At 39.5% G+C, this 27513-nt stretch overlaps 1 protein-coding gene across 9 annotated transcripts in view; it reads right to left on the bottom strand.

The window, feature by feature from the left end:
• The window catches only part of ST7 (suppression of tumorigenicity 7), a 357848-nt gene that overhangs the window by 193922 nt on the left and 136413 nt on the right, over positions 1 to 27513 (bottom strand). The gene's annotated exons all lie outside the window — the stretch shown is intronic.

Below are 27513 nucleotides of genomic sequence, written 5' to 3'. Positions count from 1 at the left end.
TCTGGCAGGCCGAGAGATGGCAGAAAAGAACTTCCCAAACCTATGAAAAGAACTGGAACCTCGAATCCAAGAAGCAAAAAGAACACCTAGATAACTCAATCCAAAGAGGCCTACTCCATTGTATTAAAACTGTCTAAAATTAATGACAAAGAAAAAATTCTCAAAGCAGCCAGGAAAAAGGAGGAAGCAACCTACAAAGGAAAACCCATCAGAATATCATCCAACTTCACAGCAGAAACTCTACAAGCCAGAAGAGAGTGGAACCAAATATTCAAATGTCTGAAAGAGAGAAATTACCAGCCACAAATAATATATCCAGCAAAATTACCCTTTAAATATGAAGGAGAAATAAAGATATTCCCAGAAATACTGAAGCTGAGGGATTTTATCACTAGAAAATCTCAACTGCAAGAAATACCCAAGGGAGTTATTCCACCCAAAACAAAGATCATAAGGTCACAACACTATGAGTAAGATCACCAAAAAACTTATAGCGGAAACAGGGATAATTTGTGACAACAAAAACATAAAAGGGGAGGGGTAAAGGTCTGAACTGGCAAAAGAGGATGGAGACCAGATACACCCAAAAGAAAAAAGAACAAAAATTACTACATATATGCAACTTTATTTTTCAAAATTAAGACACATAGCTTAAAAAAAAAAAAGAGGAAAAATAGGAAAGAAGTATGGAATACCACCAAACAAAAACAACAGACATAAACACAAAAGAAAAGAACCAGTGGAAGCACAGAGCTACCAGCAAACAAAAGATAAAATGGCTACAGGAAATCCTTATACATAAATAATTACCATAATTACCCTAACTGTAAATGGACTGAATTCACAAAAAAAGAGGCACAGACTACCAGATTGAATCAAAAACAAAACCCCATCATGCTGCCTTCAAGAGACATATCTAAGCTTCAAAGACAAAGGTAGATTCACAATGAAAGGGTAGAAAATTATTCTCTAAGCAAATAACATTCACAGAAAAGCAAGTGTAGCCATACTTATGTATTACAAATAGATTTCAAGATAACAAGAGATAAAAATGGACACTTTATAATAATAAAGAAAACAGTATATCAAGAAAATATAATACTTCTTAATGTATATGCACCAAATCAGGGAGCACCAAAATATATAAAGCAACTACTCACAAAACTAAAGAGAGAACATAATCATAGTTAAGGACTTTAGTACTCCATTGACAGCTCTAGATAGAACATACAAACAGAAAATCAATATAGAGATATTGGCCTTAAATGACACACTAGGCCAAATGGACATAATTGACATTTACAGAGAGCATTCCATCCCAGAAGATCAGATTATAAATTATTCTCCAGTGCACATGAAATATTCTCAAGGGTAGACCATATGTTGGGTCACAAAACTAGCCTCAACAAATTTAAGAAGACTGAAATTATACCAAGCATATTCTCTGACCACGATGTCTTCATATTAGAAATCAACTGCAAAAAGTAAAGAAATCCATAAATACATGAAGATTAAATATTTTACTACCATAAATGACTGGGTCAAAGAAGAAATAAAAGGTGAGATAAAAAACATATATAGAAACAAATGAGAATGACAATACAATATATCAAAACTTCTGCAATGCAGCAAAAACAGTAATAAGAGGGAAGTTTATACCATTACAGGCCTATCTCAAGAAACAAGAGAAATCACAAATAAACAACCTAACATTACATCTTAAAGTACTAGAAAAAGAAAAAGTAAAAGGACAATCCAAAGTCAGCAGAATTTAATGAAATAGAGAACAAAATGACTATACAAAAAAATAATATAACACACAGCTGCTCCTTTGAATAAATTAATAAAATTTATTAATCACTGACTAGACTCACTAAGGAAAAAAGAGAAAAGACTCATATATATAAAATCAGAAATGAAAGAGAAGTCACCACAGAAATCATAGACATACAATGGATCATACTGGAATGCTATGAAGGATTATATGCCACCAAATTCAATAACCTAGAAGAAATGGATAAGCTCCTAGAAATAAATAACCTTCATGAAGAATTGAAAAATCTAAATGGACCAATCAGCAGTGAGAAAATTGAAACAATCATCAAAAACCTCCCAAGAAATAAAAGTTCAGGACCAGATGGCTTCACCAATGAAACCTACCAAACATTCAAAGAAGATTTAAGACCTATTCTCAAATTCTTCCAAAAATTTGAAGAAGAAGCAATGCTTCCTAACACATTTTATGAGGCCAACATAACCATGATACCAAAACCTGGCAAGAATAACACAGAAAAAAAAAAAAAAAAAAAAGACTACAGACCAATATCTCTGATGAATACAGATGCAAAAATCCTAAACAAAATACTAGCAAAACAAATACAACAATACATCAAAAAAATAGTACATCACAATCAAGTGGAGTTCATTCCAGGGGTATAAGGATGGTTCAAAATACACAAATCAATCAATGTAATATACCACATCAACAAAAGAAAGGATAAAAATCATATGCTCTTATCAGTAGATACAGAAAAAGCATTTGATAAGACACAACACCATTTTTTATTAAAACATTAGGTAAAATAGGAATAGAAGAAAATTACATCAACATAATAAAGGCCACACATGATAAGCCCTCAGCCAATATTATACTCAATGGCAAAAAACTGAAAGCTCTTCCTCTAAAATCAGGACCAAGACAAGAATGCCCACTCTTATAACTCTTGTTCAACATAGTTCTGGATGTCCTAGCCAGAGCAATCTGGTAAGAGAAAGAAATAAAAGGCATCCAAACAGAAGGATGAAATAAAAGTATCATTCTTTGCAGATAACATGATTCTGTTATCATATTAACCCTAAAGACTTTATGGGGAAAAAAAAAAAAAAAAACTATTAGAAACAATAAACAAATATAGGAAAGTTGCAGGAGATAAAATCAATGTATAAAAAGCCACTGCCTCCCTGTATACTAACAATGAAACTTCAGAAAAAGAAATGAAAAAGACAATTCCTTTTGCAATTGCAATCAAAAGAATAAAATACCTAGGAATAAGCTTAACAAAGAACATGAAAGACCTATATACTGAAAACTACAAAGCATTATTAAGAGATTGAAAAAGACACAACAAAAATGGAAAAATAGCCCATGTTCATGGATTGGAAGAATCAACATAGTTAAGCCCTGGCCGGTTTGGCTCAGCGGTTAGAGCGTCGGCCTGCGGTCCTGAGAGACCCGGGTTCGGTTCCCGCTAAGGGCACATACCTCGGTTGCAGCTTGTCCCCGGCCCTGGTTGGTCGTGAGGGTGGCAGCCACTCGATGTGTTCCTTTCGCATGGATGTTTCTCTCTCTCTCTCTCTCTGTTCCTCTCTCTCCCTCCCACTCTACCTGAACAAAAAATGGAAAAATGTCCTCTGGTGAGGATAAAAAAAAAAAAAAAAAAAAAGAATCAACATAGTTAAAATGTCCATATTACCCAAAGCAATATACTGTTTTAATGTGATCCCCGTTAAAATCCCAATGTCATTTTTTAAAGAAATAGAACAAAAAAATAATCAAATTTGTATGGAACCACAAAAGACCCTGAATAGCCAAAGCAATCCTGAGAAAAAAGAACAAAGCTGGAGATATCACACTACCTGACTTCAAATTATACTACAAAGCTACAATAATCAAAACAACACGGTACTGGCAAAGAAAGAGACACACAGATCAGTGGAACAGAATGGTGAACTCAGATATAAATATGTATATGGGCAGATAATTTTCAACAAAGGAGCCAGAAACACACAATGGAGTAAAGATAGCCTCTTCAATAAATGATGCTGGGAAAATTGGAAAGCCACATGCAAAAGAATGAAACTGGATTACAGTTTGTCCCCATGTACCAAAACAAATTCAAAATGAATCAAAGACCTAAATATAAAACCTGAAACAGTAAATTACATAGAAAAAATCATAAGTATCCGACTTATGGACCTTGGCCATAAAGAAAATTTCATGAACTTTATACCAAAGGCAAGGGAGCTAAAGGCAAAAATACATGAATGGAACTATATCAAACTAAAATGCTTCTGCACAGCAAAAGAAACCAACAACAAAGCAAAGACTTTGCTGACCAAATGGAAGATGATATTTGAAAACAATAGCTATGACAAAGGTATAATATTCAAAATACATAAAGAACTCATAAAATTCAACACCAATCAAACAACCCAATGAAAAATGGACCGAGAATCTCAAAAAACACCTTTCCCAAGAAGACATACAAACAACAGCAAATAGATACATGAAAAGATGTTCAACCTCACTAGCAATTAGGGAAATGTAAATCAAAACTATAATGAGATACCACCTCATACCTGACAGAATGGTCATTATCAACAAGACAAGTAATAACAAGTGGAGAAAAGGGAACCCTCATTCACTGCTGGTGGGAATGTAGACTGGAAAGCCACTATGAAAAACAGCCTAAAAATTCCTCAAAAAAACAGGGATAGAGCTATCCTTCAGTGGTCCCATCCTCCTTTCTCTTGCTTAAACTATCATACTCTCTAACCTGCCTCCTTGTTGCCACCTCTAAGTTCAGTCTAACCTATTCCCTACCCTGCTTCCTTAGTCATCTCTTTATCTCATAGGAGCTAATAAGCTACAACTTAAAGATCACTGAACAGGCAAAACTGAAACAAAATACCTAAAGATGGTAAGTATCATTCCTTAGGTACTAGCAAAGTATTCAGATTCCTTATGTTGTGCCTAAACTATAATTTATTACTTTAGAGCAGGATCTATCATCTCTTCTAGTGAATTTAGAATCTCAAACTAAAGTATTAATTGAGATGTTATAACAATGATATATTATAACTCATTAAGTTCAATTAATTTGTGTCACCAGATGACTGAATTAACACATCTTAATCAGCAATGCTCCTAAAACTAAGGTTGTAAAAACAATGATTATAGTTCTTGAAATCCTTATTTTTCCTACTCTACCATTAAATTGTTTAAATATGAGTTGCACCTTCTCAACATGAAGCAAACTATGTTATGAATTCTTAGCTTCATAGCAAACTATGCTATGAATTCTATGACAATGTTGTGTAAAACTATTACATAAACATAGTTGCAACTAAGAGTTCTTCACTGTCCATCAGTGCCTTCCTTCTATCTACATGGAACACTACTGCCTAGGAACGACCTAGGAGTCAGATTTGCTCTCTTGATCCAATGTCTCTGAACCAGGGATTTTGTACTGTGGGGTCCTTTTCAACCCTAAGGCAAATACTAATCTCTAAGGACAAATGTAGCACAGTTTTTAAGCTAAACACCACCCACTTTTGTAATTCATATCGCAAAGGGCTAATCTCACTAATAACTAAAGAGTTCCTAGAAACTAATACTTCTTTCAAAAGAGAATTCAAACCTACACAAGATAACCCCTTTTCACTGATTAGACTAGCAGAAATTCAAAAGTTTGAAAACATGCACGTTTTAGGTTTGCTTATTAAAATGAGGCAAACCCACATGCCACCTATAATGTTATCAGTATTAATATTATCATTATTATAACTGCTGCTACATATTACTCACTCTAATTAAACTCCATGAAAATCTAAACCAGACCTATTATGGTTTAACTTATAATACTCATATAATACAATGTCTACATGATGCTGTTGCAATAATCTGGTTTATAGTTAACTGAAAAAGGATAAAGGCAAGACTAAATAATATAGGCATGCTATTTATACAGCTTTGCCAAAAAACTATATATAACACTCCAGGTCTGTTCCCCGCTGATAAATGAGGGAAGGGACTGGACAATAGCAATTTAGACACATGAGTGATGTGAAAAGATGCATACCTGTCTGTCACAACTAAGAGCAAGTAAGTGGCCAGAATAAGTGTGGCCCCTACAAACACACCAAACCTGAATATTTAATCTCCTAGATAAAGTCAGATCTCTACCTCTTCCTCTCACTTGCTGCTGTATCCAGTCCCCTGGCTTGCAGGGCTCCCAGGTCCTGTATTCGCCACATGGCCTACAGCCATGTGGATTCCACACAATAGATTAATGGACTGAATCTAGACTTATGCTGAACTGAACCAGCTACAACATGGAAAGGAAGCTCTGAAGTGAAACAAGCCAAGTATAAAAAAGACAAATACCACGTGATCTCACTTATTTGTGGAATATAATGAACATAACAGTCTGAGGAATAGGGTAGACCCAGAAACATGGAAGTAGGGTACAGACTGACAACTCTCAGAAGAGGGGGTGGTGGGGGGAGAAAGAGATAAACCACAAAACTTACATTCATGTACTCATAACCAATGGACATGGACAACAAAACCAGGGGCGGGGCGGGGGTGGGGGATGGAGAGGAGGGTATCAATGGGGTAAAAAAGGAGAAACATCTGTAACGAAAAAAAAAAAACCCAAATAAGATCATGAATGTCAAAGTACTCTGAAGACTCTGAAGCACTGAATACTGCTTGTAAGAGAATGCTTATATAATGTATAGTATTTAACCAAAAGGACCTTGGAAGTTTTTTTTTTGTTTGTTTTTTTTTAAAAGAAGACCAGGAGGATGAGGTGGGGGAGTGTGTAGGTTGTACCTCTACTGTGAATCTGGAGGCTATGCTTCTACTAGGCTATAGTACTCAACTGTACAGACCTATTTAAAATGGCCTTGTTATTCTTAATCCAAGTGCCTTGTGAAACAGAGGACTCTAGATACATTTAAATGCTATTAAGATGATAAAATGTGAAAAAAAAAAAAAAAGGAAGGAAGCTCTGGACACTGGCCCCCCTACCCCGTTTCTACCCTTACTAAACCCACAACTACCCCTCTTCCAGGACTGGACTGAGGGACAGGAGACTTTACAACCCCAGAAATATAATTCCACACCAATAAAGACCATTCATTCTCCCATGCGAGTCTTAGAAAATTCCTTTTTCTGAAGATATCACAAGAGCCCCACTCCCATGAGTGTTGGGAAGATCTGGCCCACTCTGTATTTCCAGCAACATACAGGAGTATAAAAGCAGAGTTTCTGGATTACTAAATGTGATTCCTTCTAGCCCAGCCGGTGTGGCTCAGTGGCTGAGCGTAGACCCATTCACCAAGAGGTCGCTGGTTTGATTCCCGGTCAGGGCATATACCCAGGTTGTGGGCCAAATCCCCAGTGGGAAGCATGCAGGAGGCAGCCCATCTATGTTCTCGCTCATCAATGTTTCTATCTCTCTCTCCCTCTCCCTTCCTCTCTCTCTAAGAAATCAAAAAAAGAAAAAAAGTTTAAAAAAACAAATAAATAAGCAAATGTGACTCCTTCTCTGGCTGGATACACATTTAGGATCATGAATAAATTGGTGTGCTAGCCAAATCTAGTCATAAATGTACTCTTTTAAATCATGTTTATTTTAATCCTCAACCAAGGATATATTTATTAATTTGAGAGAGAGAAAGGGAGAGAGGGAGAGGGAGAGAGAGAAACATTGATTGGTTACCTCCCATATGCTCCTTGACCTGGAATTGAACCCACAACCTTTTTGGTGTACAGGACAATGCTCCAACCAACTGAACCATGTGGCAGAGCATAAATGTACATTTTATACTTCTATCATTCTCTAAGGATTTTATAGAAAATAATAAGGCAATATTTATAACTCACTCAGAATTCAAAATAAATACTTTCATACTAAAGGAGTTTTATATATATGAACATTCACAAACACACACACACACACACACACACACATATTGAGTTAGCTAAATTCTGAATTGGTACCTTCGTTAGCTAAATCCTGAGTTGATAATTGGGAAATAAAAAATCTACTTTGTTTTATCAAGATATTTTCTATATCTTTGTTTTCTCCTTTCTGCATCTTTGTTTTCTAATCAATTTTTTAAGTGACAACTTCTGAAATACTCTCATTATTTCCAAGGAGATGAGCAAAAATTATTTAATTATAGGAATCCCTTGTAATTTATGGAGTAACTGTTCTAGAAAACCCTAAAAATGAGTGTCTTTCTCTAGCTCTTTTAACACTGGTTCAGGCCACACCCTACCAGACAATCCTGAAAGCAGGAGACAAGTACACAGCTACGGACTACTCAGAAAACACAGCTTTCCTTCCCTTACTTTTTCTTCCCATGTCCAAGGGAATGGCTGCAGAGGAAAACAATGTGTTGCCAAATGTCCTAATTTAGAAGCAAAGGAACATATAGCCCCTATATGAAGCTTCTGTTCCAATCCATCTCCACTAACCTCCATGCCTTTATTTCTGTAAGTTGGACTGCTGCTATAGAGAAAGTAAAAATTATTATGAGAGTTCAATAGGCATATGATATAAATTCAAAATTAATTATTAACCTTTAAACTATGGGTGCTTATATATTTAAGCAACATGAAAGTTACTAGTCAATATAATTTTTCATTAATAGAATATATCTGGGCCTGGTTGGTTTGGCTCAGCGGTTAGAGCATAAACCTGCGGTCCAGAGAGACCTGGGTTCGGTTTCCGCTAAGGGCGCGTACCTCAGTTGCCCTGGTTGGGTTGTGTGGGTGGCAACCCTTTCACGTCGATGTTTCTCTCTCTCTCTTCCTCTCTCTCCCTCCCACTCTATCTGAACAAAAAAATGGAAAAAAAATGTTCTCGGGTGAGGACAAAAAAAATATATATATATATATGGATTTACAACTTATTTTACAGTAATTATTTTCATTATTCATAAAAATCCTCAGGAACAGTTAAGAATTATTCTCACCATATTAGCACACTGGTATCACCTTCACCAAGGGATAATTTTAAAATATTCAGTTTCTTGATATTGAGCTAGAAAGAATGAAATAACTATACTTAAAATTAACTATATTTACCCTGGCTGGTTTGGTTCAGCAGTTAGAGCATGGGCCTGCGGTCCAGAGAGACCCGGTTCATTTCCCGCTAAGGGCATGTACCTCAGTTGCAGTTTGTCCCAGGCCCTGGTTGGGTAGTGTGGGTAGCAACCACTCAATGTGTCCCTTTCACGTCAATGTTTCCCTCTCTTGCTCTTTCTCTCTCTCCCTCCCACTCTATCTGAACAAAAAATGAACAAATGTCCTCAGGTGAGGATAAAAAAACAAAACAAATTAACTATATTTTTCTATAGTGCTTGAAACAATACTTTTTAAAAAAAATTTCATGTCCTAAGAGAAATACATGTACAAAAGATGGAAAGATAAGTCTGAAATTAGCTTCTGACTGATTCCTGAAAGCTGAGAAAGTATGTTTTTTGTTTATTTGTGTAGAGCTTAGTATAGGAGAGACACTGTTCAACATATTTTACAAATATTAGTTCATTTAATCCTCATAACTACCACATGAAGTAAGCACTACTATTGTCCTCATTTTACAGATAGGGAACAGTCACAGAGAAGTTAAGTGACTTGAAGTTATATAAGTAGTCAGTGGTAAAAGCAGGATTGAAACCCAGGCAGTCCAGATCCAGAGTTTGTGTCACTAAACTACTTACACCGTCCTCCACAATATATTGCCTCTCTTCAGGAGTACCAGCAACATTTGCCAGCTTTGGATATCTATTATTCAATAATGTGGATATTCCCAGGGAGATAGAAGGATTTTTTTATTTTAATGGCAAACAACTTATAAGGTGTTTGTATCATTCATCTGAACAGAGTTCTACCTTACCATGTCCCAAGGTTCCTTCCACTGAGACAGTACATTTTCACCGCAAAACTACATGTTATATAGTATACTACAATTTGTATTTTCACTTACTGTATCATAGATAGTTTTCTATTTCAGAACATCTAGACCTACCTCATTCATTTAAAATGCTACACAGCATTAGATTGTGTGGACACTCAGGGAGATGGTTAAATAGACTGTTGATGTCTCCCACTGTTTTCTCCTGATTTTTCTCCAAAGTCTCATTCCAGTAAACTACTTAATATCCCACCCCTTTTCGGTCTTATACTTCAAAGACTAAAGCTCAACTAAGCATTGTGCCAGGTAGAATCACTTTGTAAATTATATGACTGTCTATACACCTGAAACTAATATAAAATAATATTGAATGTCAACTTTAATTTAAAAATAAAAATTTTAAAAAGCCTGAAGCTCAGACTCAGTGGTCCCTGGTGGGTTCCAGCACAGTCTGCCTGGACTTCTAAGGTTTTGAGTTACTAGCTCCCTCTTTCTTTGTCACAAACTCCCTTTTACAGTGTCCTACCATGTACCTTACTGCCTGAGCACTTTTTTGGTCTCTGGACTTGAGCTGACACCCATTACTTCCTTCACCTACAGCTGAAGCTGGGCCAGTTGCAGTGGTTACATCTCCCTCCCATTTCTGGCTCCTGCCCACCTGCATTGCTCTGCTGGAAGGAATTAGCCTGGCCAGTTTCCAAGAAGTGAAAAATCAAACTCAATGAAAAGGTGGTAATTAAACTTCTGCCTCAAAAGCCCAAAAGAGTTTCTCAATGGAATCTCTCAGTAGACCCCAGCTACTAAGCAAGGATGCAGTTTTATGTTTAGCTTTAAAACATGAACTCTCTAGCCCTGGCCAATGTGGCTCAGTTGGTTGTCTCATTAACGGATTCGATTCCCAGTCAGGGCACATACCCATGTTCTAGGTTCGATCCCTAGTCGGGGAGCATACTGGAGGCAACCAACTGATATTTCTCTAGCACATCAATGTATGTCTGTCTGTCTGCCTGTCTGTCTGTCTCTCTCTCTCTCTCTCTCTCTCCCCACTCCCTTCCTATCTCTCCCCAAAAAAAAACAAAAAACAAAAAAACTTTGAATGCTCTCTAGCAGGGTTCTAAGAGAAAACAATAAAGAGTGAATAAAGGCAAAATTAAGAGTTGCTTTATCCTGGCGGTGATGCTCAGTGGTTGAGCATCAACCCCTACACTAGGAGGTCGTTGGTTCGATTCCCAGTCGGTGCACATGACCGGGCTGCGGGACAATCCCCAATGGGGGTGGGGGGGACGAAGCAGCTGATCAGCGTTCTCTCTCATCAATGTTTATATCCCTCTCTGTCTCCCTTCCTCTCTCTAAAATCAATAAAGAAAAAAATATTTTTTTAAAAAGAGGTGCTTTTACCTGGCTGGTGTGGCTCACTGCTTGAGCATCAAGAGGTCACCAGTTCACCTCCTGGTCAGGGCATATGCCCAGGTTGTGGGCACAATCCCCAGTGGGGGGCATGAAGGAGGTAGCCAATTGATCTCTCATCAATGTTTCTAACTCTCTCTCCTTCTCCCTTCCTGTCCCTCTAAAAATGAAAGAAAAAAAAAATTTTTTTAAAGAGTTGCTTTAAGGGAAAATTGCCAATAAGTGCAAAACATAATCTGAGAGGACCAGGCATTTTTGAAATGAAAACACCTATTAACTAACTGGATTGTGACTACTCTCCATTTGTAGGTGAGCAGAATACAAACACTAATTGAACAATGACATAGGTCATTTTCAAACCTGACATATTTTCTTGTTTGTTCCTTCAATCTAGAATCTTAAACCATTCAGAAGATTTATTACAGAATGACACTAACTGAGGGTAGGGAGAGGGAGGAGGATGACTTTATTAAAAGGCCTTAAGTGCGAAAAGCATTGCTTTTGCTCATGATCTAATCTATATAACCTTTAAGAATGCACTAATATGGCCCTGGCCGGTTTGGCTCAGCAGTTAGAGCATCGGCCCACAGACAAATGGGTCTCACGTTGGATTCTGGTCAAGGAAACATACCTCGGTTGCAGTCGTCCCCAGTTGGGGTCATGCGGGAGGCAGCCAGTTGATGTGTCTCTCTCACATCAATGTTCCTTTCTCTCTCTTTCTCTCTCTCCCTAGCACTCTATCTGAAGATAAATGGAAAGGTATCCTCTGGCAAGGATAAGAAAAAAAGAATGCATTAATATGAATATACTTTTCTCCCCCATATCCAATCCATATTACTGCACCAAATAATTATGCCTCAAGAACAGCTGTTTTCGATAGGAAAAAAATGGCGGCGAAGTGAATGGAGCGACCCAGACCATCTCCCAAGACCAAACTGGATTTACAACGAAAATAAAGGCATACAGTCAGGACAGGGCAGCCGAAAGACATCTTGGAGGACCACTTAACCAGAAACACCCACTCAGTCCTGGTAGGCTTGCGAGGACGGGAGAGGGGACCAAGAGCCCAGGGTCCGCAGCGGACTGGGCAGGGGCCAGGGAACTGGGCGGGAAGTTAATCCTACCGTCTCCCTTCCCACCGTGCACGGCCCTGGAAACTCTGTAGCGGGCTAAACTCTCCGCTGAAGCCACACAGACTCACGGCCCCCAGGGAACTCGGCGGGACCGGGGAACTCGGCGGGAAGTTAATCCTACCGTCTCCCTTCCCACCATGCACGGCCCTGGGAACTCTGTAGCCGGCTAAACTCTCCGCTGAAGCCGCACAGACTCGTGGCCCCCAGGGAACTCGGCGGGACCAGGGAACTCGGCAGGAAGTTAATTCTACCATCTCCCTTCCCACCGTGCACGGCCCTGGGAACTCTGTAGCCGGCTAAACTCTCCGCTGAAGCCGCACAGACTCCCCGCCCCCAGGGAACTCGGCGGGACCGGGGAACTCGGGGGGAAGTTAATCCTACCGTCTTCCTTCCCACAGTGCACGGCCCTGGGAACTCTGTAGCCGGCTAAACTCTCCGCTGAAGCCGCACAGACTCGTGGGCCCCAGGGAACTCGGCGGGACCGGGGAACTCGGCGGGAAGTTAATCCTACCGTCTCCCTTCCCACCGTGCACGACCCTGGGAACTCTGTAGCCGGCTAAACTCTCCGCTGAAGCCGCACAGACTCGAGGGCCCCAGGGAACTCTGCGAGACCGGGGAACTCGGCGGGAAGTTAATCCTACCGTCTCCCTTTCCACCGTGCACGACCCTGGGAACTCTGTAGCCGGCTAAACTACCCCCTGAAGCCGCACAAACTCGCGGGCCCCAGGGAACTCGGTGGGACCAGGGAACTCGGCGGGACCAGGGAACTAGGTGGGACCAGGGAACTCAGCGGGAAATTATTCCCACTGCCTCCCTTGCCACCCTGCACGGGCCCGGGTAACGCTGTAGCCTGCTAAGCTCTCGGCTGGAGCCACACAGACTCCCGGAGAACAGGGGACTTGGCGGGATTAAAGTGGGTTCTCCCTGGTGCATCCAAACCCAGGAGAGGGAGCCACAAACATCAGAACACCAACACCCACTGGGAAAACTTGGCAAACTCCAAAGCCCACTGTGATAACCAAAATGGTGAGAAACAGAAACAAAAGCCAAATGAAAGATCAAGAGACCTCTACAGAAGATGAAATAAATGAGGTGCAGTTAAGCAAGTTAACAGAACTAGAATTTGGAGCCATGATGTTGCGGAAGCTCAACAGCATGTGTAAGGACATGAGCAACAGGAGTAAAGACATAGAAATGTTGAAAATAAACCATCTGGAAATGAAAAGCCAACAGGAAGAAATGAAGAATGACATATCAGAAATGAAAAACACACTGGAAGGTCTAAAAAGCAGAGTAGGGGAAGCTGAGGACCGGATCAGTGAATTAGAAGACAGGCTAGAAGAAATAAACCAATCAGAAAACCAAAAGGAAAAAAAGATTTAAAAAAAAGAAGAGAGCTTAAGAGAATTGTGGGACAACTGGAAACGTAATAATATTCGTATCATAGGAGTCCCTGAAGAAGAAGAAAATAAGCGAGGGCTAGAGAATATATTCAAAGAAATAGTGACAGAAAACTTCCCTAATTTGGTGAAGGAAGAAGGCATTCAAGTTCAAGAAGCTCAGAGAGCCCCAAGTAAGAAGAAGCCAAACAGGCCCACACCAAGACACATAGTAATCAAATTGCCAAAAATTAAAGACAAAGAGAGAATCCTAAAAGCAGCAAGAGATAAGCAACAGGTTACCTACAAAGGAAACCCCATAAGGCTCTCAGCTGACTTTTCACAAGAAACATTACAGGCTCGAAGGGAATGGCATGAAGTAATCAAGGTCATGAAAAACAAGGATCTGAATCCAAGACTACTCTACCCAGCAAGGCTATCATTCAAAATAGATGGTCAAATAAAGAGCTTCCCAGACAAAATAAGGCTAACGGAATACATTAGCACCAAACCAGCACTGCAAGAAATGTTAAAAGGACTGCTGTAATTACCAGGAGAATTGGGAAGGAAAATAGAACCACACTAAACAAAAATGGCAATAAATAAGTACATATCAATAACCACCTTAAATGTAAATGGACTGAATGCTCCCATAAAAAGACACAGAGTAGCTGATTGGATAAGAAAGCAAGACTCATCTATATGCTGTTTACAAGAGACCCACCTCACAACAAAAGACTCACATAGATTGAAAGAGAAGGGATGGAAAAAAATCTTTCAAGCAAATGGAAAAGAAAAAAAAGCTGGGGTAGCAATACTCATATCTGATAAAATAGACTTCAGATTGAAGGCCACAACTAGAGACAAAGAAGGCCACTACATAATATTGAAAGTATCTATCCAACAGGAAGATATAACCTTGATAAACATATATGCACCCAATATAGGAGTACCAAAATATATTAAAAAACTATTGGAGGACTTCAAAGGAGAAATCGATAGCAATACAATCATAGCAAGGGACTTCAACACCCCACTCACATCACTGAATAGATCCGCTAGACAAAAAATTAGCAAGGAAACAGAGACTCTAAAGGAAGCACTAGACCAAATGGATTTAATAGATATCTACAGAGAACTACACCCCAAAACTACAGAATTCACATTCTTCTCAAGTGCACATGGAACATTCTCAAAGATAGACCACATGTTAGGGCACAAACTAAGTCTCTACAAGTTCAAGAAGATTGAAATTATAACAAGCATCTTCTCAGACCACAATGGTATGAAACTAGAAATCAATTGCAAGAAGAACATACAAAGACATTTTAACACATGGAAGCTAAATAGAATGTTATTAGACAATGAATGGGTCACCGAGGAAATCAAGGAAGAAATCAAAAACTTCCTGGAAACCAATGAAAATGAGGACACAACAACACAAAATCTATGGGATGCAGCAAAAGCAGTTCTGAGAGGGAAGTTCATAGCACTATAGGCCTACCCCAAAAAAACAAGAAAAATCTCTAATAGACTACCTAACCTCACAACTTAAAGAACTAGAGAGTAAACAAAAAGAAAACCCCAGAGCAAGTAGAAGAAAGGAAATAGTAAGGATCAGAGCAGAAATAAACGACATAGAGACCAAAAAAACAATCCAGAGGATCAATAAAAGAAGGAGCTGGTTTTTCGAAAAGATAAACAAGATTGATGGACCCTTAGCTAGACTCACCAAGAAACAAAGAAAGACAACCCAAATACACAAAATCAGAAATGAAACAGGAGAGATAACAACTGACCCCACAGAAATACAAAAGATCGTTAACAACTACTATGAAAAATTATACGGCAACAAATTCGAAAATCTAAGCGAAATGGATAAATTTCTAGAAACACATAGTCTCCCAAAACTGGATCAGATAGAGATTGAAAACTTGAACAAACCAATAACAACAGAAGAAATTGAAGATGTAATCAATACTCTTCCAGCAAACAAAATCCCAGGCCTGGATGGCTTCACGGGGGAGTTTTACCGAACATTCAAAGAAGAACTAATACCCATTCTCCTCAAACTATTTCAAAAAATTCAAGAAGAAGGAAGACTTCCAAACTCGTTTTATGAAGCCAGCATAATTCTAATTCCAAAACCAGAAAAAGACACAACAAAGAAAGAAAACTACAGGCCAATATCCCTGATGAACATAGATGCCAAAATCCTGAACAAAATACTAGCAAATCGAATCCAGCAATACACCAGAAAAATTATCCACCATTACCAGGTGGGATTCATCCCAGGGATACAAGGCTGGTACAATATTCGCAAATCCATAAATGTGATACACCACATAAATGAATTGAAGAATAAAAACCACATGATCATATCAATAGATGCTGAAAAAGCATTCGACAAAATCCAGCATCCATTTCTGATAAAAACGCTCAGCAGTGTGGGAATTGAGGGATCATACCTAGACATAATAAAGGCCATATATGAAAGACCTACAGCCAACATCATACTCAATGGGCAAAAACTAAAAGCATTTCCCTTAAGAACAGAAACAAGGCAAGGATGCCCACTTTCGCCACTCCTATTTAACATAGTACTGGAAGTCTTAACCACAGCAATCAGACAGGAAGAAAAAATAAAAGGGATCCAAATTGGAAAGGAGGAAGTGAAATTGTCATTATTTGCAGATGACATGATACTGTACATAGAAAACCCCAAAGACTCCACCAAAAGCTTACTAGACTTAATAAATGAATTTGGCAAAGTAGCAGAATACAAAATTAACGTCAAGAAATCGATGGCATTCTTATACACCAATGATGAACTCACAGAAAGAGAAACAAAGCAAACAATCCCATTTATCATTGTGGCAAAAAATTAAGATACCTGGGAATAAACTTAACCAAAGAAATAAAGGACCTATTCGCAGAAAATTACAGGTCTTTGAAAAAAGAAATAGAGCAAGATGTAAAAAAGTGGAAGCACATACCCTGTTCATGGATTGGGAGAATTAACATCATTAAAATGTCCATATTACCCAAAGCAATCTATAGATTCAATGCAATCCCCATCAAAATACCAACGGCATACTTCACAGAATTAGAACAATTACTTCAAAAGTTCATATGGAACCAAAAAAGGCCTCGAATAGGCACAGAAATCTTGAAAAGGAAGAACAAAGTTGGAGGGATCACAATACCAGATTTCAGGTTATACTACAAAGCCACCATAATCAAAACAGCCTGGTACTGGCACAAGAACAGGTATATAGACCAGTGGAACAGAACAGAGAACCCAGAAATGGACCCTAGGCAATATGCTCAATTAATATTTGACAAAGGTGGCAAGAGCATACAGTGGAGTAAGGACAGTCTCTTTAATAAATGGTGCTGGGAAAATTGGACAGCTATTTGCCGAAAAATGAAACTAGACCATCAACTTACACCCTACACCAAAATAAACTCAAAATGGATAAAAGACTTAAATGTAATTCATGAATCCATAAAAATCCTAGAGGAGACTGTGGGCAACAAAATCTCAGACATCATACGCAGCAGAATTTTTACTGACACATCACCTAAGGCAATAGAAACAAAGGAGAAAATGAACACATGGGACTACATCAAAGTCAAAAGCTTCTGCACAGCGAAAGATACAATCATCAAAACGGAAAGGCTACCCACTGTGTGGGAGAGCATAATTGCCAATGATATATCAGATAAGAGGTTAATTTCCAATACATATAGAGTGCTCATACAACTCCACAAAAGGAAGACAAAGAATCCAATTAAAAAATGGGGCCCTGGCCAGTTTGGCTCAGCGGTTAGAGCGTCGGCCTGCGGTCCGGAGAGACCCGGGTTCGGTTCCCGCTAAGGGCACGTACTTCGGTTGCAGTTTGTCCCTGGCCCTGGTTGGTCGTGCGGGTGGCAGCCACTCGATGTGTCCCTTCACGTCGATGTTTCTCTCTCTCTCTCTCCCTTCCACTCTCTCCCTCCCACTCTATCTGTACAAAAAATGGAAAAATATCCTCGGGTGAGGAAAAAAAAAAAATGGGCAGAGGAACTAAATAGACACCTCTCCAAACAGGACATACAAATGGCTAAGAGACATATGAAGAAATGTTCATCATCACTAATCGTCAGAGAGATGTAAATCAAAACAACAATGAGCTATCACCTCACACCTGTCAGAATGGCCGCCATCAACAAATCATCAAACAACAAGTGTTGGCGAGGGTGTGGAGAAAAGGGGACTCTAGTACACTGTTGGTGGGAATGCAGACTGGTGCAGCCACTATGGAAAAAAATATGGTGTCAACTCAAAAAATTAAAAATTGATCTCCCATTTGACCCAGTGATCCCACCTGTAGGAATATACCCTACGAAGCATAAAACACCAATCAGAAAGAATATATGTACCCCCATCTTTGTAGCAGCACTATTTACAATCGCTAAGATCTGGAAACAGCCCAAGTGTCCATCAGTAGACGAATGGATCAAAAAGCTGTGGTACATATACACAATGGAGTACTACGCAGCGGTAAGAAAGAAAGATCTCTTATCCTTTGAGACTACATGGAGGGACCTGGAAAGTATCATCCTAAGTGAAACAAGCCAAACAGAGAAAGACAAATTTCATATGATCTCACTGATTTGTGGAATATAATGAACATAACAGTTTGAGGACAATCCCCTAAGGAGTGGGGAGGTGGGAGAGGGATGAACCACAGAACTTATATGCATGTATGCATGAACAGTGGACATGGACAACAATCTGGGGAAGGGGCAGGGAGGGAAGGGGGAGGGGGGAATCAGTGGGGAAAAAAAGGAGAATCATCTGTAACAAAAATTAATCAATAAAATAAAAATAAAAAAATAAAAGAACAGCTATTTTCAACCCTTTTCATCTCATGGCACACATAAACAAATTACTATAATTCTGCAGCACAAAACAAAAAAATTTTTTTTGGCTGATCTGACAAAAAAGAAATTGGTATAATTTTGATTCATTCATACTGAATGGCTATTGTTGTGTTGGTTGTTGTCATTTTTTTAATTTGACAATCTAAATGAAAAGAGGTCAGTGCCTCTGACTAAATAATCAGGTATTGCATGTTTCAAAAAATCTTGTGGGACACCAGTATAAAATCGCTGCTCTAGAAAATGTGAAGTTGAAAAAAAAATTTTTTGTCCCATTAAATTAGAGCTATTCTGCTTTTGACATTAGTATATCTGCTTTCACTTTTAAAATAAGAGGCTGTTGAATCAATCACTTAAGTATATTAAATAAGCTGTGGAAGAATACAATCCTGCTGGAAAACTCCCATCCCTCACTCTCACACCAAGAGAGACTTTCTGTTAGATCTAAATGTTACTGGTGGAAGTGCGGTTCTTGGGGTGCTGCTGGAATAAGAATTTCCAGAGACCCCCATGGGAAGACGAGGTATTGCAGAAAGCTTTATTTCTGTGGAATTTCACCACTGAGTTTCCAAGGTCCCATTTCCCTTTGTCCAGCCAAGGAAGGAGACCCATTTTGCTATCAGCAGAGCTAGGACCAAAGCCAGTGTACAGATTTTCTGCTATCCATGTTTGAGCACAGGTCCAGTCCAGCATCAGGCTAGCTAGTTTGTGTTCCCCACTGCAATCCATCAGTCCCATTGCATGTGGGGTCCGCAGGGCCACATGGCTATGGAGGGAAGATGGACAGGAGATAAGCCAAAAGAACCAGAGAGGCAAGACAGAGAGAATTCCTTTGTCTAGGAGATTATGTATTCCTAAATTTTCGTGGGTTCGCATTGGCCCTGCCTACTCTGGCCAATGATTTCTGTTCCCATGTTTAACTGACAGGCATCTTCCCTATGTGCCCATCTTCCCTTTTGTCCAGTCCCTTCCCTCAGTGATTTACAGGGAATGGACCAGTGGTTCCCTGGGGAGCGTGAAATAATAATATGCCTATAATATCTGGCCCTTCCTTTGCTCCTTTTCTATTATTAATAACTAGCTAATTACAACAGTATCATAAAGACCAGTAATAACTACAGACACACAGGTGGTAAAGAGAATTTCTAGTTTACCCGAAGTGAAAAATTGCTGCCAAGGAAGAGCAAATGGAACAGAGTTTAAGTGTTCTGCCGCCTCTAGTGCCTCTTTCACAGGCTGAACATAACATCTGAATAAGACATTTCATGAAGTTTGTTCAATGATAACTTTTACAGATCTGATTACCAGATCTTTACCCAACTGGTGTGCTGATTAAGTTACTCAGCTGCCAGCCCTGAGCCCCCTCCTCTGTTTACCCCACCACACCATTCAAATACCATTACTTTCTATGCATGCCATGATGTAGGAAAGGTTGAAAAGCCCAGAATTAATCTTTGTCATCCAGGCTATCTGTCTTACCTTGGTATAGCACATATTACCATGGTGTCTTTGAAGAATGAGAACCTATTTGAGCTGAAAAAGACCTCAGTTCACTGCTTCCCAAGTTCCATGAAATATTAAGTGATGTTAGTTTAATTGGGAGAAGGGAAATTTGAGAAATTCTAGGCTTAATTTAAGCAAATTTCTTAGTGCAGGATGTCTCAGAAGCTTCCATATGTTGAATGTGCTATGACTACAGAGGGGGAGATTAATATACAATTTATTATTTCTGTTTAAGGGCAGAGCCCTTATAATATCTTTTTTTCAACTGTGGTAAAATACACATAAAAATTTATCTTAACCATTTTTAAGTGTACGGTTTGGTAGTCTTAAGTATGTTCATACTGTTGTGTAAACAATCTTCAGCACTTTTCATTTTGCAAAACTGAAACTCTGTATCTATTAAACCACAACTCCCTATTTCCCCCTCCTCCCTGCCCCTGACAATTCCCCTTAGAATATCTTTAGCAAATAATAATTTACAAAATACACTTGGGAAAATGCTGCTTTATCTCTGATAGTTCACCCTCTCATTTTATGGGTGAGAAAAAGGGCCTGAAGATGTTAAGATATTACGTAATTTGTCCAGTGTCACATGTTAATAGTGAGCCAAATCTAATTGTCCAACTTCTACCACCATATGCTTTGAAAATACCCAGTATCTACCAGGTGCCCTTCAAATAAAGGAATGTTAAGTAATATTTTCCCCAAAGTCACACTATATCTGGGATTCCCCAAATTGGGGTACACATAACATCAGGAAGCTCCAATTTAAACATAGCATACCGTTGCTGTAGATAGCCAGAGAGAGCTGGGGAGTCTCTCCCATTAACCAAGATGGCACAGGGGGAGGTTCTTACACTGAATATGCCAAAAAACAGAAATATGAATAGACAGGGCCCAAGCATGCCAAAAACTAGAAAGATGAATGGGCAGGGCCCAAGTGCACCAAAAGCTAGCAAGGTAATTGGATAGAAAAAAAGTCCTCCCCTTCCTATCCTCATAAGAACTGTAGGCTCGAGCAGGAAAGGGAGATAGTCTTTGAGATCAAAGGCCAGCATTCTCCCAGGTGTTGACCCCTGAATAAACCTCTTTTCCCCTTTGTACCAGCACCTGTCTCAAAAGTTCGGCTTTCAGCCTGGTTGGTGTGGCTCAGTGGTTGATCATCAACCCATATACACCAAGAGGTCGCTGGTTTGATTCCCGGTCAGGGCACATGCTCAGATTGTGAGTCAAATCCCCAGTGGGGGGCATGCAGGAGATGGCCAATCAATGTCCTATCTCTCTCTCCCTCCCCATCCTCTCTAAAATCAATAAAGAAAAAAAAATTTTTTTTTAAAGAGGTTGGCTTTGCCCTGGCCAGTTTGGCTCAGCAGTTGGGAGTGTCGGCCTGCTGACCAGAGAGTCCCAGGTTCGGTTCACGCTAGGGGCACGTACCAAAAAAAAAAAAGCCAGTTGCCTGGCTTTCATTGCATCAGGCAACTGAACCAGCATTTTCAGTTACAATACCTTTTCAGAGCATCAAGTTTACTTCATTAAATAACAATATTTTGATATTAAAATAATCAAGGATAGAGACTTCCGGTCAAGATGACGGTGTAGGCAAACATGGTACTCACCTCTTCCCATAACCACATCAAAATTACAACTAAACTACAGAACAACTATCATTCAGAACCGCCTAAAATCAAGGGGAATGGGATTCCTACAAATACGATATTAAAGGGGCCGCATCAAGACTGATAGAAGGAGTGGAGTCTCGAAAGGGCTGGTCCCACACCCATGTGTGGTGGATAAAAATCAGGAGGGATACCTCAGTTGTGAAGGTCCTCCCTGAGGAGCAAGGTGCCCCAGTCCCACACCAGGCCCCCCCAGCTCAGAGTTCCAGTGCCAGGAAAAGAAGTCCCCATAAGTTCTGGCTGTAAAAATCACCAGGAATTGAGGCTCAGGAAGGCTGAGGCTGCTAGAGTCCCAGGCAGTTCCTCTTAAAGGGCCCATGCATGAATTTACTCAGACTTCCTCCCTCTCGGTTTTAGCATGGGGGAAGCAGTTTGAAAGGCACCAGAGACATACGGGAAGAACTGAGTTTTTAGCATTGGGGCAAGAGCTGGAGAGGCAGCTTTCTCCTGGACAGATAAGCTGGCAGAGGCCATTGTTCATTTGGTGAGCACATCCCCCACGGGGCCTGCAGACAAGTGCGATATCTGGGACTCTAGCAACCTGGCTCAAGTTTGCCCCACCTTGGTGATTACCGGAGACCCTGACCCTCTCAACTTTCAGGCTCACCCAAGTTATTTCCAGTAGCTTGACCATAGGAATGGCCTGTCCAGGCTCATGCTTAGGACTTTCCTAAAATCTCTCAAACAAGCAGCACCTGGTTTCAGCAAGCCCCATACCTCTCACTAAGTGGCCCCAGGCCCAGCACTAGCAACAGCCAGCCTTGGTTCACAGGTTGGCCTGGCCTGGGCACCTTCAAGCTCAGCACAAGAAGCAGCCATCCACAGATAGCTTTGTAGCTTATGCCTGGTGGCCCTGGGTAGAACACAGGCAGTGGCTGACCTTGACTTGTGCCTCCTGGGAGGTCCCAGAGCCAGCATACCCAATGGACAGCTTCAGACCACAATGAAGCACCATGACCCAACCACCTCCACAAGTGACACACTCAAGGGGTGGGCTGGGCACCACAGCCCTGCTTAAGTAAGTCTTGCTTTGTGTGGTGAGTCCCTTCACAAATAATCCTCCAAGGTAGTCAGAGGTTGGTGGTCAGTGGGCACAGCCAATCCTTGCAGCTGATCAGCCTGAGTAAATCCCTCCCACTGAAGTGCCAACAGCAATCAAGACTCAATTACAAATGAAGGGTGTACAGTCCACACAAGAGCACTTCTTGAGTGCCAAGCTGGGATGATCAGGGAGGCTGTTCCCCCAGAGCCTGTAGGACACCTATATAATAGGCCAGCGTACAAAGCCTAGGAGATATAACAACTCTACCTAATACATAGAAACAAACACAGGGAGGCAGCCAAAATGAGGAGACAAAGAAACATATCCCAAATGAAAGAACAGAACAAAACTCCAGGAAAAGAACTAACAAAATTGAGATAAGCAATCCAACAGATGCAGAGTTCAAAATACTGGTTATAAGGATGCTCAATGAACTTAGTGAGGACCTCAAGAACATAAAAAAGGACATCAGAAATGAAGGATGCACTAACTGAAATAAAGAATAATTTACAGGGAATCAATAGTACAGTAGGTGAAGCCAAGAAGCAAACCATCAATTTGAAATATAATGAAGCAAAACAACTCAATCAGAACAGAAACAAAAAAGGGAATCCCAAAAAAATGAGCATTGTGTAAGGAGCCTCTGGGATAATTTCAAGCATACCAACATTTGCATCATGGGGTGCCAGGAAAAGAGAGAGAACAAACAATTGAAAACCTATTTGTTTGTTTGATTTTTTATCCTCACCTGAGGACATTTTTGCATTTATCTTCAGAAAGAGCGGGAGGAAGAGAGAGATAGAGAAACATCGATGTGAGAGAGACACATTGAGCAGTCCCCACACACATGACCCCAACCAGGCCGGGGAAAAACTGCAACCAAGGTATGTGCTCTTAGCGGGAACCAAACCCAGGTCTCTCCGGTCCGCGGGCCAATGCTCTAACCATTGAGCAAAACCAGCCACGGTTGAAAATCTATTTGAAAAATGATAGAAAACTTCCCTAATTTGGTGAAGGAAACAGACATACAAGTCCAAGAAGCACAGAGAGTCCCAAACGAGATAAACCCAAAGAGGTACACACCAAGACACATCATAATCAAAATGCCAAAGGTTAAGACAAAGAGAGAATCTTAAAAGCACCAAGAGAAAAGCAGTTCGTTACCTACAAGGGAGCTTCCATAAAACTATCAGCTGATTTCTTAACAGAAACTTTGCAGGACAGAAGGGAGTGGCAAAAAATATTCGAAGCGATGAATATTCGAACCTACAACCTAGATTACTCTATTCTGCAAAGTTATCATTTAGAATTGATAGACATATAAAGAGCTTCCCAGACTAGAAAAAGCTACAGGAGTTCATCACCAACAAATCAGTATTATGAAATTTTGAAGGGTCTTCTTGAAGATCAAAAATATGAACAATAAAATAGCAATAAATACATATCTTTCAACAATTAAATCTACAAACCAAATGAACAAGCAGAACAGAAACAGGCTCATAGATACAGAGAAGGGCGGGAAGAGATTAACCAAAGAACTTAAATGTATATATGCATAACCCATGGACACAGACAATGGTGTGGTGAAGGCCTAGGGGTATGGGAGCAAGTTGGGGGGAGTCAGTGGGGGAGAAAGAAGGGACATCTGTAATACTTTCAACAATAAAAATAATTAAATAATTAAAAAATGAAAATTAAAAAAGAAGGTCCATTATAGCCTGGCCGGTGTGGCTCAGTGGATTGAGCATCGTCCCATGGACTGAGATGTCCGATTTGATTCCTGGTCAGGGCACATGCCCAGATTGCGTGCTTGATCTCCAGTAGGGGGAATGCAGGAGGCAGGCGATACATGTGTCTCACATTATGTTTCTATCACTCTCTCCCTTCCTCTCTCTCTAACAAAATCAATAAAACCATATTTAAAAAATAAATTTAAAAAAAAGGTCCATTATAGAATGGCATTTAAATTTCAGTAGCTACCTTCCTCTTCCTGTAAATTCTAAATCCATGAATCTTAACATGCATGCTCATTCATTTTTGCAATGTTCTTATGAAAATTCAGTTATATCTAATCACACAGTAAGAGTGAAAATGAAAAAATATTTTTTTTCCTTTCTTCTACAAATTATCCAAAAAGGAAAGGCACAACCTTTGAAAAATAATTCTGTAGAGGCAGAAAGTATGTTATTTTCCTTTTGGATATCTAAGTTTTAAGCTTTCATCCACAGGCTACTATCAATATACTAAGCTTTATAAATTAATGGCAGATTTTCAAACATTAAATATATAGTGATAATTTTTTTGCCTTTACAGCTGGCAACCCGAGAATGAAATGCAGCAGAGTGAAGCCAAGTACCTCCTTGACTAGCATCACGTGTCAGGGCAAGGCCAGCTGCAGTTCCACTTGGTGTTTCCTTTTAACTGTGTCAAAAGATCCCTTCTCAGAATCTGCATCAGTATGTTAATCCTGGCACTGGGTTCTTAGTGTTCATTCTCCCCCCAGCTGCTCTCTGCTTTACATCCCCTAAAATCATAGTTCCCCACACCAAAATGAAAGGCAAATGGTAATTAGTCAAAGAAACAGAGAATGAGCGCCACATAAGGTGAGAGACATGCACCATGAATATTAATGTAACTCAAGCAATTATAATCATCCCAATGAGAGCTGGCATACATTAGTTACTAAATGCACAAAAGAGGCTGCAGCTAACATTGGTGAAGCTCTGCTTCAGTCACTCTGAGAAGGCCTTCATTTTTCTAACTGAATAACAACTCTGGATTCCCAACTCCCCAAGACAGCCAATTGTTTTCAGAAGTATTGCTAAATTCTCAAAATATAAATTTGAATTTGCATTAGTTGAAGATACATGACATAACTGCGATGGGTTGTAGTAAAGTAGAAAAAACAGGATTAAACACTTTGTGAGAAAGTTAAAATCATTCTTAGCAGTTACTGGTTAATTTATAAACAATCTAACAATGTATCGGTAAGATGGATAAAGTAATAAAATAATTTAGTACTGGATCAGAGCCAACACCACCTGAAGCATAGAAATAAAATTTTATTAAGGAAAAGAATAGTGAAAAAGGAAAAGCAAAACAAAAATTAGATAGGCATTATGTTTAAAATGTATATTTATGGCAAGAATGGTCATTTACTTAAATGAGACCAGTGTCCTAAACTATGAACCATACAATATATGATGTTGCATTTCATTCTTTACAGCATAAATAAGGATATACCAAAAAGACCTAAACTATCAGATTTGCTAAATGTTTCTATACAGATCTAAAACAAAACAAAAATACTAATTTGTAAACATGAAATTGAAAATAAAGCCCTGGCCAGTTTGGCTCAGCGGTTAGAGCGTCGACCTGCAGTCCCGAGAGGCCCGGGTTCGGTTTCCGCTAAGGGCGCGTACCTCGGTTGCAGTTTGTCCCCGGCCCTGGTTGGTCGTGCGGGTGGCAGCCACTCGATGTGTCCCTTTCACATCGATGTTTCTCTCTCTCTCTCTCTCTGTTCCTGTCTCTCCCTCCCACTCTACCAGAACAAAAAAGGAAAAATGTCCTCAGGTGAGGATAAAAAAAAAAAGAAAGAAAAGAAAGCAGTTTTACTAGCTTCAAGAGAATAGTCCATAAGCTGTATCCCGGATCAGTCAGTACCATGTCAATAAATATTAGTTGGATCCTGAATGAAATGTCACTGTGTAGAATGTAAGGGAATTTAAAATAATTTATTGAAACCTCCTTGCTAACACAGTTGAAGAAAAACACTAGAAAGGTAATACCTGAATTATCTGTTACAGGTCTGACAAAGAGTCTCTCTTTGACCAGACTTTAATCAGCATCTTCTGAATCCTCTTTCCAACTGGGCCTTGACTTTTAGACTTGCCTGTCTGCCTTTGCATCACACAATTTCAGTAAGATTATTATTAAGTAGATTTAGCCAGAATCCCCCATCCTTAATATTTGGTCACCTTCAATATGGCTTGCCCTCAGTAAGAATCCTGTTAGATCAGTTTAGCAAAAAATTGCCCTAGCCTCTTAATAATTTTCCATCTACTGATTCCCTGGAGCCCTATTCCCACCCTGCTCCTTAGCTATAAATTCCAACTTTTCTTTGTTGTATCAGCCCAGTTCTATACTGAGGTCTGTTTCTCCCTATTGCAATCGTCTTGAATAAAATTTGTGTTTACTGCTCTAACTACTGTCGAGCTCTGGTTTTCTTTGACAGGTCTTGATGATTGTGCCACTCTGGAAAAAAGTTTGACATTTTTTCAAAATATTAAACATAGTGTTACCACAAGATTGCCATAAGAATTGAAAAAAAATATGTCCTTGCAAAAACTTGTGTACAAATGTTCACAAGTCCATAAAGTAGAAACAACCCAAATTCCTATCAAATAATGAATGGATAATAAAATGTGGTATATCCATGCAACAGAATTACATTCAACAAGAGAGTAACGGAGCACTGATACATGCCCCAACATGAATGGACTTGGAAAACATTATGCAAAACTAAAGAAGCCAATCACAAAAGGCCATATGTTGTATGATTCCATTTATATAAAAATTCCAGAATAAGAAAATCCAGAGAGACAGAAAGTAGACTGGTATTTTCCAATGGATAGGGGAAGGGGAAAATGGGAAGTGGATGTTAATGGGTAGTTTCTTTTTGGGGTGATGTAAATGCTCTAAAATTAGTGATAATAATGCAGAGCTCTAAAATCCAGT

The sequence above is a fragment of the Molossus molossus genome, unplaced genomic scaffold (assembly GCF_014108415.1).
Source record: "Molossus molossus isolate mMolMol1 unplaced genomic scaffold, mMolMol1.p scaffold_m16_p_7, whole genome shotgun sequence".
In the NCBI taxonomy this organism is placed as follows: Eukaryota; Metazoa; Chordata; class Mammalia; order Chiroptera; family Molossidae; genus Molossus; species Molossus molossus.
The sequence above is the reverse complement of the archived record's forward strand: the minus strand, read 5'-3'. Positions and strand labels throughout refer to the sequence as shown.